Source organism: Peromyscus californicus, unplaced genomic scaffold, assembly GCF_007827085.1.
Source record: "Peromyscus californicus insignis strain IS unplaced genomic scaffold, ASM782708v3 Scaffold_16__1_contigs__length_79575227, whole genome shotgun sequence".
NCBI lineage: Eukaryota > Metazoa > Chordata > Mammalia > Rodentia > Cricetidae > Peromyscus > Peromyscus californicus.
In genome coordinates this window covers 17,816,129-17,829,689 of record NW_026294458.1, presented here as the reverse complement: position 1 = coordinate 17,829,689, position 13,561 = coordinate 17,816,129, and the positions used below count along the sequence as shown (strand labels likewise).

Genomic DNA, 13,561 nt, shown 5'->3' with positions numbered 1-13,561 from the left:
GATGGAGCTGTGTAGGAAACAGGCTCCTTGAGTCAGTGTAACATCCAACACTGAATTGAAGAGCCTGCACCCAGCATCTCGTTTGGATCTCGACATAATCCAGGGACATAAACAGGCCTGGCATTATTTAATTGTCTAGAAGAGAATGTGAATCATCCCAATTTATATAGCTAATCAGAAGAGGGGCTGATCTAGAACTAAAGCCTCCAGATGCTGTCTGATGCTCGCTCGGCACACCAGCACACTCGCAGTCAGAAAATCCCCCAGCCTCAAATGATTGGCGCATGCCTCAACAGCCCAAGAAGGGGCCCCAGAGCAGGGGTTTCCAAACAGCCCCGTGTCCTGCAGCTCGAGCTGTGAACCCATGATGGCGCAGCGACATCCTACAAGAAAACCCCCCCCCCCCCAAGAGCAGCCGACCACACCCTGGGACACTCCAGGCCCTGCTGACTCAGGAGAAGCATTCCCACGGGTGACCACAGCCTGCTCCAGGCTGTTGCCCAGGAGACAAAAGAATCAGCAAGCAAAGGGCTGCTTGCCCTGCCCAGACTCTCAGGGCAATAGCTTAGCCCAGAAGCTGGCAAGCGCACACCACTTGGGTGTGACTCGGCGGGGTGCCAGGCCTGCAAGCCCGTCCAGGCCTCCATTCCTGGTACCACCCTCGTGCTTTGCCCTCTTGCATATGGGAGCAGAGTCATCACTCTGGCTGCAGCCCAGTCTCAGCAGCTGATTGGAACAGTGAATAGCAGAGATCTTCACCTGGCCAAGCCTTTTTCTGTGAGGTTATTCGAATGTGAGCTTTAAGGCTATTATTTCAAAGAGTTAAACACTAGACTCATAGATGCATCCTTTTTTTTTTTTTTTTTCAAATAAGCGTGTCCTCTCATCTACTGGGAATAGGCACAGAGCTCCTCCAACCTGGAAAGACAGTCCTGTGCCCATTACTGAATGCATGTTTACCAGGCGGTACCTAGTTAGTAACGTAAACATCCAATAAAGAGCTTGTTGGGGGCTAGACACTGTGCAAAGTGAATAGATGTGAAGACTGCAGAGCCGACCAAGCTTCCTCAGTACCAACCCTGTTCTCCTATCCAATAGCTGCCTGACCTTAGGCACATTACTCCACATCATCGTACTTGAGCTTATCTGCTCCCTTCCTTCTTCTCCTCTCCTTATAGTTCCTCTCTTTCCTTTAATTCCCACCCACTAACCCAGTGGGAGCTTATGTACAGAATGTGGGAAAGCCAGGGTCAGGGATATATCCTGCAATATTTCAGAAGGAGACAAGCAGTGACCTTCCCTCCTTGTATCCACAGCACCAGGTGCCATCAGCCATCCACTCAGCAGGGGTCTGGTTCACCCTGAACCCAGGTTCTGAGCACATTCTTATGTGAAGGCTGGAGCCTTCTAATGGCTGCTTCAGGCAGAGACCTGGCAAAGGGGGATTGACTTGGCTTCCCTGCCCCTTGTGCCTCAGCTTTCTCATCTATGAAATGGGGATGCTAGTACCTAGCGTTGTTAAGGTCTTGATAGTATGATGGGCCTTCACTGACAACTTGATTGGATTAAGGGCATCAGGAAGGCACACCCTCGGCTGTGCCTGTGAGGCTATCCAGAGAGGATTAACAGAAGGAAAAAGATCTGGCCTTAATGCGGGAAGCACTGTCCCATGGGTTTGGGTCCTGGACTGAATAAAAAGAGGAAAAGGAGAAGGCCAAGCAAGTGCCGGCATTTTCCTTTCTCTATGTCCTGGTCCACTGAGATGAGAGCATGCAGCCTTTCAAGTTCCTATATACCATCCCCATCAAGATGGACTGTACCCTCAAACCCTGAGCCATAGGAGACCTCTCCTTCCTTAAATCACTTCTCATCAGGCATGCTGTCACAGCAACAAGAAAATAACTAAGACAGAAAATTGGTATCAGAGCATGGGGTACCTGCCACGATAACTGAACATGGTTCTTACGCCATTAGGGCTGGTTTGTAGGAGGAATGCGAAAGAGTTAGAGCCGCGGGCTAGCAAAGCCCTAGAATGCTGTAAGCAGAGACTGATGAACCATCCCGGTGGAGTGTAGAACACCAGAATGCCAAGAGAAATGCAAGCCGTGGAGGCCTGGCTCGTGGGGGTTCATAGAAGAATAAGGACTCCATTGGGAACGGGACTAGGGGCCATTCATTTTACATCTGGCAAATAATATGGACATAGTTGGCCTGTCTCCCAAAAAAGTCATGAACTAAGTTGTTTGACAGAGGAAATTTCAAGGTAGCATAACATTCAACCATGGCGCAGTTACTGCTCATTGCCTTTAATGAGATTTACAGTGAGAATTCAAAGGACAAGGATGTGTAAAATGTGCAGTTTGGTGAAGTAAGGAGTGAGAACATGTGTGTGTGTGTGTGTGTGTGTGTGTGTGGGCTCAGAGGGCAACTTGTAGAAGTCAGTTCTGTTCTTCTACCATGTGGCTTCCAGGGATCGAACTCGGGTCCTTGGGGTTGGTGACAAGTATCCTAAAGTACTGAGCCATCTCACCAGAAGGTGCCAAAAAGGGAGGCTTGAAGAAGAGCATCTATACTTAGTGCTATTAAAGAGAAACTAGAAACTCTGCACTGAGAAAACAGGGAAAGGTACCTTGAGGGCAAGATGCATCCAGAGCAAGCGTGTGACCCTGTAAACTCATTTGAAAACAGAGACTGAGCTGAGAGCACCAAGATCATCGTGCTGCATCAGAGCCACTCAGGAAAGTGTTTTCCGTGTTCAGCCAGGAAGACACACAGACACAGAGCAGCTGCAGCTGTGACCCAAGCGGGCAGACTATCTCTTGAGCTGACAGCAAGAACTTAGTATCATTCACACGGCGAATGATTTTCAGAAATGCAAAGAAGCAAGAATGAGGTGGGTCGAAGAAGCATACACCAAGGTTCCAGGGAGCTGCCGAAGCCAGTCAACTTGTAAGCAGGGCCAGATCGCCTGAGTGGAGCTCCTGAGTACATGCAGCTAAGTTGCAGTAGAGACAAAATAATCTTGTCATTATTATATCATGTAATATAATATCTAGAAACATGGGACATTCACCAAGGAAGACTACAGACACTGAGTGGACACTTACCCATGATCAAGATCTGAGCTGGGTGTTTCCAGACTCCTGGCCTCTTTTTCAGAGAATTGTGCAGCAAGCTTTCTCTTCGGAATATCTTTGGATTTCCAGCCCCCAGATAATGACATAGAGACTCCTTATTAATTATGAAAGTTGGCCTTTAACTTAGGCTTGTCCCCAACTAGCTCTTATAACTTAAATTAACCTATTTCTATTAATCTATGTTCTACCACGCAGCTTTTTTTTTAAAACCTCTCCTCTATTCTGTATGTCTGACTTGGTCCATGTCTTGCTGGCTTCTCCATGCACCTAGATTCATCTCTTCTTCCTCTCTCTCCCCAGAAATCCCACCTATCCTCCCCTGCCTAGCTATTGGCCACTCAGCTCTTTATTAAACCACTCAGAAGACACTTTGGTGAAACACATCTTCACAGTGTACAACAAGATTATCCCACAACAGAACTGACAATAAAGGCTAACAAAGACTTGCAAAAGAAGCAATTTAAACTTATTGTATCAAATGGAAAGTATAGATTAAAGAAGGATACACTGACAAGATGGACAGTGTCCGTGACAGAACTCAAGGGAGTTCTGAGAAGGATGTCTATGGAATTCAAGAGAAGGAGCTGGCTCTTGAGTGGTCTTTGGGTGGATTTTATATTTTGATTAATAAATTAGGTTATATAATACTTTCTTCAACTTTGAATGCTCCTTCCCATAATGAATCTGACTTAAATTATATGCATTTGCAATTATGTGTAGGCAGGAGATGGTACATAGGGTATTATCCCTTAAAAGGTTACAAGATGATACAAAGATTTGCCCTACTGTGTATGTACCCAAAATCACTTCAGGCCAGATCAGCCCTTCCAGTCTTAATACCTGGGTATGTTGGGAATACACAAGAATAGAAACTGTATAAATTTTATTATAACCAGGAGAGGAGAAACTTGCACTATCCCTCAGAGATGGGAGTACCTGTAGCCTGATGTGGGGTTGTGTCTCAAGAGGTTCCGATGTTGGTAGAGGCATCGTTTGAAGAGGGATGTGAACATACTATGTTCAGATGAAGGAAGCAGGCTTTGCATGTGCATTAGAACAAGGAAGTGGTGTGTATAACTGAAAGCCAAATGGGGTCCCAAGCTAAACTATCTCCTATGCTTGCCTGCCTCAGAGCCAGCCCAAGAGAAACGCTGTATATGCTGCAGCTACTAGCCAAGGTTGCTGGTGCCCCAGATGCTGGATGGGGATCTGCAGGGCTAGCGCCTTCCCTACTTGGCCTCAGACTTGCTTGGGTTTGATCTCCCCTTGCTGTTGTCCTAGTTCCCCTTTTGGAATGGGAACATTTACTCTGTTTTCTTGTATATCATATGTAACTTTTTTTTTTGGTTTTTCAAGACAGGGTTTCTCTGTGTTGTTTTGGTGCCTTTCCTGGATCTCGCTCTGTAGACCAGGCTGGCCTCGAACTCACAGAGATCCCCCTGGCTCTGCCTCCGGAATGCTGGGATGAAAGGTATGTGCCACCGCCACGCAGCTGTAACATTTTTTTTTTAAGAGGTATGTAGCTAAGAGTGTGTCTGAGTGTCAGGAGAGATTTTTATACTTTTAACAGTGCTGAAACTGTTAAAGACCATGGGGGAATTTTGAAATTGGATTGAGTATGTTTTGCATTATGAGATGGCCATGAGCCCACAGGGGTTAGGGGTTGAACGTGACCCTAGTTTGCTTCCCTGTTGCTATAGTAAATATCATGATCAAAAGCAATTTAGAGAGGTAGGGGTTTATTTCAGCTCACAGTTTATAGTCTGTCATCAGGGGAAGCTAGGGTAGGCACCCAGAGCTAGGAACTGAAGCAGAGACCATGGAGGAATGGTTGCTTAGTGGCTGCTTCCCACGGTTTGCTCAGCCTGTTTTCTTGTACGATTCAGGACCACCTGCCTAGGGGTAGCACCTACAGGGAGCTCAGCCCTCTGTATCAATCATTAATCAATAAAATGCTTCAGAGACACGCCCCCAGGTCAATCTGATGGAGGCAGTTCCTCAATTGAAGTTCCTTCCCGTTAGAGTCAAGTTAAAAACAAACAAACAAAAACCCCAAAAAACCTAACCAGCGCTGGGTGGTGTTGGTGCATGCCTTTAATCCCAGCACTTGAGAGGCTGAGCCAGGCGGATCTCTGTGAGTTTGAGGCCAGCCTGGTCTACAAAGCGAGATCCAGGACAGGCACCAAAACTACATGGAGAAAAAAAAACAAAAACAAAAACAAAACAAACTAACCAGCACAAACATTATGACTTAGAAGGGAGTCAAGTTGATGAGGAATAGCTTTGTGATGGCTATGCTTCATTTTCAACCTCGATGAATTAAAAAATGCCACAGGCATCAGTAAAGGATGTTTTTGTGTGTGTGTCTATAAGGGTGTTTCCAGAAAGGACTAACTCAATGAAGAAAACCTGCCCACCATGTAGGCAGCACCATGCCGTGGGCTGGAACCTATACACACAAAATCAGAATAAAGGAAGAGCTGGCCAAGTGCTGTCACTCCCTTTTCTCTACTTCCTGATCCCCCATGATGTGAGCATGCACCCTCGTTACTGCCAGCATACCCTCCCCATCAGGATGGGCTGTCGCCTTATGCCCTGAGCACAAATAAATCCTTCCTTCATCACACTGTTTCATGTCACAGCAACAAGAACTGTAACTAACACAGGTACACACACACACACACACACACACACACACACACACACACACACACACCACCTCCACCCTCACCACCACCACCATCACCACCATCACCACCACCTCCCCTACCCCTGCCAAAGCTCATGGACTGAGGTCTTGGTCTCTGATAAAGCAGTTCTCAGAGTTGGAGCTTCTAGGAGTCATTGGATCTTGAGAGTTTTGAGGATTAATCCATTGATGGATTCAAAATTTGATCAAACTATAGGAATCAATAGAACTGTGGAGAACAGTGGTTATTTGGAGAAGAGGGTCACTGGGGGAATGGCTTTGAAGGATATACCTTGTCTCCTGATTCCTGGCTACCATGATGCATGTGCAATGGCCTCCACAGTATCCTGCTTCACCTCAGGCCCAAAGCAGGCAGTCCAGCCAACCTTAGACCGAAACTGCTGTGCGCCGTGATAAGAAACTGACTAATAGAAGTACCCTGGAAAGCAGTGCTCTTTAGGAGGCAAGCCCTTGGTGGATACTAGCCATCATTATAAAGCTATGTCTACTTAATGCTTTCCCTTTCTCAGTAAAATGGAAACTATTATGAATCTATTTTACAAGTAAGAGAGCGACTTCAGAGTCATTGAGCAAGTTCGTTAAGGCCTGAGTGCTAATTAGGAGCAAACTCAAGGCCTTGAGCAGGTGTGTTTGGATCTAGACCACCCCTGTCTTATTGACCACAAAGTGACATAAATGCTTCCTAGACACTCACTCACCTAGGACTGGGGAATGTGTTTTGTTCTCATCAACTGCAAGATACTTCATTGGGGCTTTACACATGTTAGCGTAAGTAAACAAATTACTCTGGTTTAAATAAAAATGTGACTAGGTCCTTACCAAGTGCTGAAAGCCAGAGGAAGGCAAATACCACACTAGCTCTCTCGGCTTTTCCTCTTGGGGCACCCCGGCTCCCCCAACACTGGGGATCCGAAGGCTGGTAAACTACTGACTTCTGCAGGCAGCCACAACACCCGCTCTTTGCACTATTCTGTTCCCATCACCTGTCAGTTAGGTTGTGTAATAATCTTTTTGTACACTGCGAAGATGTGTCTTTGCCAAGGGGCCTTCTGATTGGCTTAATAACAAGCTAAATGACCAATGGCTAAGCAGGAAGAGGTTAAACAGAACTTCCGGAGACAGAGAGGACTCTGGGAAGAAGAAAGGCAGAGTCACCAGCCAGACACAGAGAAGAAACAGGAGGTGAAAGACAGAAGAGAGGTAATGCCATATGGCAGAATGTAGACTAATAGAAATGGGTTAATTTAAGTTATAAAAGCTACTGGAATAAGCTAATTTTTCTGCTTGTATATATGTTTACAAATGATAAGATGCATAAAAATTTCTCTCTCCTTTTAGGCCCTGATGTTTAACCTTGAGGGAGGGAGCTAATTGATACCTTTAACAATCAAAGAAAAGTTACAAAGAATAATCCTTTCCTCCAGAAGAAAGAATGAAATATATATACATACATACATACATACAAAAAATTAAGAAATAAACTTCAGTGATTGCTGGCCCCCAAAGCCCACTCATACCCACTTCCTGGGTCCCAAGAAACTATATATAACTCAACTCTGCTTCACGAATTTTCCTCTTTCACTCCCTTTAAAAGTTTTATTATGAAGCATTTCAGTCACAGAGAGAAATGGAAAGCATAGAACAGTGAATATTCATATGCTTAGCAAATCTTAACTGGACTTAGCAGTTCTTTACCTGTTTGCCTTTTTCGCTTGATCATTTATTGTTTCCATAATTAGGGATAGGATCTTGCTGTGTAACCCAGGTTACCTTCAAACTCAAAATCCTCTTCCCTTAATCTCCTGAGTGCTAGGATTAAAAGTGTACACCACCCAGCCATTCTAATAGTTTGTTTTAGGTTTATCTATTATACATTTGCTGAAACATTTAAATATTGAAGACATTAGTAAACCACCTATAAATACTTTAGTATGTTCTTCTAAAAATAAAAACATTTGTCTTTCAAACAACAAGCCAATGACATTCAGAAGTATCAGCGATAATTCCATTATGTCTGGGGCTGAGAATCTTTGTGGCACAACAAATATCATGAAGAAAGTCAAACCCTAGGAGAGTATGTAGAGCTGCAAATGATGCTCTGCAAAAACAGAATTGGGTAAAACTCTGTCTTATCTCTCCATGGGATACCGGGACACTGCTTGTCTTCCCCAACACACTAAAGATCAGACAGAACATTGATTCAAAGCCAAAGAGTTTTCCTTGGTGGGCGACCTTGGCAGGTAGCTGCTCTGGCCCGAGTGTCCTTGAAGGGTTACTCATGCTCTGACCTGGTTCACACCACTAGACTCTAAGGCCAACACAAATACTCCTTTTGTTCCAGTCCCTATAGCAGAGAAAGCCAATGACCTACTTCATGACATCCTAGATCACAACCATTTATGGCCGTAGGCATCCTTCCTTTCAGTGCCAAGTGTCTGAAACCTCAAGATGACCGAAAGGGTTGGCAGAACTCAACTATAGATCTGGCTGGGCCAGTATCAGTCCTCCCTATTCAGACGGGACTTGTGTCCCAGCCTGTTGGCTTCCAGAAAATTATAGTGTTTAAAGGTGAAGAAGCACATACCCGACTTCTGCCCCACCACAGTCTCCAGATCAACTTGCAACACAGAGTCATTGATGATACTCTCAGCGCTCTGAGCATAGCTCCGTCTGTAGACATTCTTTTCCTTTCAAATATATACTTTTTAAAGATTTAGTTTGTCTTAGTAACTTTTCTATTGCTGTGATAGGACACCCTGACCAAGGCAACTTACCCAAGAAAGAGTTTATTTGGGGCTTACAGTTTCAGAGTGTGAGTCCATGACCTTCATAGTGGGGATAATGGCAGCAGGTAAACAAGGCACGGGAGCAGTAGCTGAGAGCTCACATCCTGATTCACAAACAGGAAACAGAACGTACTGGGCATGGCACTGAGTCCTTTGAAACCTCAAGCTTGTCCCCAGTGACAAACTTCCTCCAACAAGGCCATATCTTCTAATCCTTCCCAAATAGTTTCAACCAATTGAGAACCAAGTATTCAAACATAAGAGTCTATGAGAGCCATTCACATTCAAACTGGCACAATTTTTATTACTTTAAATGATGCATACTCATGGAGGGGGGATTGTATGTACACATAAGTGCAGATGCCCCTGGAAGTCAGAGACATCAGATCTTTCCAGAGCTGGAGTGACAGGGAGTTGTGATACCTCAGACACGGGTGCTGGAACCCAAATTCAGCTCCTCTGCAGTGAGCACTCTTGATGACTGAGACATCTCTTCAGCTTTGGGTGCTGCTTTGACACTGTTACTTAACCCTTTGTCTCTCTCACTAGACTGAAGCCCTTGAGAGCAGGAGCCTTGTCCTTGTCTACCCTGCATCCCCACTGTGGTTGGCTGGATGTTGGACCCTGGAAGTATCTGTGCAAGACTTAATACTCAGCATGTATTAAGTAACCTTATTAGGGGTGGGAGTGGTCTTCAGAGATGAAATTAAATGAAGCTTTTGTAGTGAAACTTGTCTTGGATGACCAAGTGGCACTGAATCCAATGACAAGTATCTGTCAAGACACAAGATACACAGAGAAGACGTTAAAGGAGAAGGCAGAGAAGACACTGGCCGATGCTAGAGTGTCACCTGTCACAGTAACCCAAAGAATGCCTGGAGCCACCAGAAGCAGATCTCTAACTTTCAGAACTATGAAGAAATAAATAGATAGATAATAAATAAACACATAAGAACTTTGCAGCAACCCTAGAAAACGAGTGCACTCCAGTTACATCATGAAGCCGAAGGGTGTTCGTCAAAAGGAAGAACTGAAAGAGCTATGCATGTGACTTTGCACCTTTCCATACCCCACAGAAAGGGAGGCATCCCTAAAGGCCAATGGACTCTGACTAACAAACATGTAAGCCTATAATTCTGGTGTCAACAATTTGTTCCTTTTGATGAGGTGTTTTTAATCTCCCTCCATACTCACTCTGCTTCCCACCCTGGCTTTACTGTAAGTGAAGGAACTGACTTCTGATGCACTGCCAGAACACAATGAATTATGAGTCCCTTTCTTTAAGGTTGGAGAGGGGAGGAATTCTACTTCCCTATTCAGTTATTTCAGGCAAGGGTGGGAGCAGGTTTTGTGCCAGCAGCATCCTGATTATGATTCAGGATGTGCAGCCAAAGGCAAACAGTTCCTCTGTAAATTCAATCACATAGGAAGGAGCAAAGGCCCAAACAAGAAAGGCTGGGTTCTCTTTGTGTGCACAGCCAAGGGGTCCTGGGAAGCTGGTGAGGAATGATGCCCTATCCTAAGCAAAAACAAGACTAAGCTCAAAAAGTGGTCTTCTGGAAACTTCTACACATACTCCACACAGGAGTGGAGCACCTCTGGCCTTACAGAACAACATTCTGGACAATTTCAAACGGACTGGCACCTTTTTGTAGTATGGAGGTTAACCAGAATTAAAATGTCAATTTTTTTTATTATTTTTAATTATGTATTTCTGCATGTGTCTTATGTACAGGCTTATAAATGTGAATCCAGTGCCTACAAGGGCCAGAAGAGGGCATTGAGTCCACTGGAGTACAGGTGATGAGTTACTTGGTATGGAAGTTGGAAATCAAATTTGGGTCCTCTATGAGAGCTGTATGAGCTCTTACCTGCCAAGTCATCTCCCCAGTCCCAAATGATTTTCTGTTTGTTGGTTGGTTGGTTGGTTTGCTGATTGTTTTTAATTATGTGCAAAACATTCACTTTTTAAAAAATTGCTTCTCTTATATTTTTTGTTTGTTTGTTTTGGTTGTGAGCCTAGGCTTTAACAGCTGAGCTATCCCTCCAGCCCTATGGTTGACAAGGAAGCTGCCTTTGACGACGTGGTGGAAGAACGTGTGATCCATGAGGAGTACAAAATATGGAAGAAGAGCACCCGTTTTCTTTATGATTTGGTGATGACCCATGCCCTGGAGTGGCCCAGTTTAACTGCCCAGTGGCTTCCAGATGTCACCAGGCCTGAAGGGAAAGATTTCAGCATGCTTTGACTTGTCCTGGGAACACACACACACACACATCTGATGAACAAAACCACCTGGTGATAGCCAGTGTCCAGCTCCCTAATGATGATGCTCAGTTTGATGCATCACGCTATGACAGTGAAAAAGGAGAATTTGGAGGGTTGGGCTCTGTCAGTGGGAAAACTGAAATAGAAATCAAGATCAACCATGAGGGAGAAGTAAACAGGGCTCCGTACATGCCCCAGAAGCCTTGCATCACTGCAACCAAGACTCCATCCAGTGATGTGCTTGTTCTTGACCACACAAAGCATCCTTCTAAACCAGACCCTTCTGGAGAGCGCAACCCAGATTTGCGTCTCCATGGACATCAGAAGGAAGGTTATGGTCTTTCTTGGAATCCAAATCTCAGTGAGCACTTACTTAGTGTTTCAGATGACCATACCATCTGCCTGTGGGACATCAGTGCAGTTCCAACAGAAGGAAAAGTGGCGGATGCAAAGACCATCTTTTCAGGGTGTACAGCAGTAGTAGAGGATGTTTCCTGGCATCTGCTCCACGAGTTTTCTGTTTGAGTCAGTTGCTGATGATCAGAAACTTATGACTTGGGATACTCATTCAAACAATACTTCCAAGCAAAGCCACTTGGTCAGTGCTCACACTGCTGAAGTGAACTGCCCGTCTTTCAGTCCTTATAGTGAGTTCATTCTTGCCCCAGGATCAGCTGACAAGACTGTTGCCTGGCGGGATCTGAGAAATCTGAAACTCAAGTTGCATTCCTTTGAATCACGTAAGGATGAAATATTCCAAGTTCAGTGGTCACCTCACAATGAGACTATTTTGGCTTCTAGTGGTAGTGACCATAGGCTGGATGTCTGGGATTTAAGTAAAATTGAAGAACAGCCCCCAGAAGATGCAGAAGATGGCCCACCAGAGTTGTTTATTCATGGTGGTCACACTGCCAAGATCTCTGATTTCTCCTGGAATCCCAATGAACCTTGGGTGATTTGTGCTGTATCAGAAGACAATATCATGCAAGTGTGGCAGATGGCAGAGAACATTTTTAATGATGAAGACCCTGAAGGAAGCATGGATCCAGAAGGACGAGGACCCTAGACATGCCTGCACTTGTGGTTTAGACTCCCCTTGTTGTCCTCTGAGCCCTAGAAGGATTGAACACTGGCTCGAGACACAGACTTGGTTCAGCCATCCGGCTACAATAGGTGCCACCAACAATACTATTAGCCCAAACCATGGGGGTTTTCTAAATCTTAACTAGGGACTTAATTCAACAAAGCCACAGCCTTATATTTAAATTTTTCTTCAGGAATTTTCGAGTAACAAACCAGGTCTAAAGCAGCTTCAGAAATGGGGCCTATTACGTGTGATTATTTTTCTTCTTAAGCTATATCCCCAAGTTTTTCAGATCCTCAAGTAAGAGGCCAGAGTGGATAAGGAATAGAGCCAAGTGAGGTAGGTGTCTGAGCCATGAGTATAACTATTGCAAGATGTCGTTTTCATTCGGGAATTAGGGGAGAGTCAAGTCATAGAGTTTAAATCCTCACACCTGGCTTTCCAGGATGCACATTTTCCTATGTAAACCAGAGTCTTGGTTCCTTTAGTTAAGACAACACGGTCCTCCTTCCCCTTATATTTTTGCTCATTAGTGTATTTCTTGAGCGGTTTTCATATTATTCTTTTCCTTTCTATGAAACAGTTTTTGGTGTGTGTGTGTTTGTGTTTTGTTTTGTTTTGTTTAAACTTGGGACCACCAAGTTGTAAGGTGTATGTTTTCAACTGACAGTCATACCTCTGGTAAACTGTCAAGTTGAGAAAGAGTGAATTGCTAGTTTGTCTTTGTTTTTAAAATTAAATTAATCCTCAATGAGAGTTCCTTTCTAGGGGTTAGTCCTCGACCACTGTAGTTTGATGCCCTCTCCATTTTGGTTGACCTGTCTCAGCATCGGGCCTGTTACTCTCCATGGCTAACTGTGTAAGTGCTTATAATGGAATAAATTGCTTTTCTATGAACAACAACAACAACAAAAATACTTCTCAGCCAGGCAGTGGTGGCACATGCCTTTAATCCCAGCACTCGGGAGGCAGAGGCAGGCGGATCTTTATGAATTCAAGGCTAACCTGGTCTACAAAGCACAACAACAACAAAAACAAAAATCACTTCTCCTTGGAAAAATTTCTCTATGCAACTTCCATGCTATTGTATCTGCAACGACCCTGGATGATGACAGCTATAGGCACACTCTTTTATTAATATATAATGTAACTCAAAATAGGGAGGTCTTACTCAGTAAGTCATGACTCAGCAGTGGATTAAGAAATCAATTTAGCAAGAGGCACCAGGATTTTTGTTTATCCAGAAGAGAAGGAAGATAATATAGTTGAGTGCATCTCACATACATGCCTCTGGCTTATGATAGAAAGAGTGCCCTCCACTGTGCTATAATCCAAAACATGTAGCAGTGACCATCTTAGAAAATCTGTTCCTCTAGCCCAGAAAGAAGCACTCTGTCTCATCACCAGTATCCCATTTTTGTTTTGTTTTGTTTTGTTTTTAGAGACAGGGTATCTCTGTGTAGACTGTCCTGGAACTCACTGTCTAGTCCAGGCTGGCCTTGAACTCAGAGATCCACCTATGTGCTGGGATTAAAGGAGTGTGTCAGGATTTATTTTAGTTCACAATTCCAGGTT

The 13,561-nt window shown here is 44.4% G+C and overlaps 1 pseudogene; it reads left to right on the top strand.

The window, feature by feature from the left end:
* The first annotated feature begins 10,687 nt into the window (after positions 1-10,687).
* On the top strand, positions 10,688-12,028 carry LOC128111496 (histone-binding protein RBBP4-like; annotated as a pseudogene).
* Positions 12,029-13,561: the final 1,533 nt, after the last annotated feature.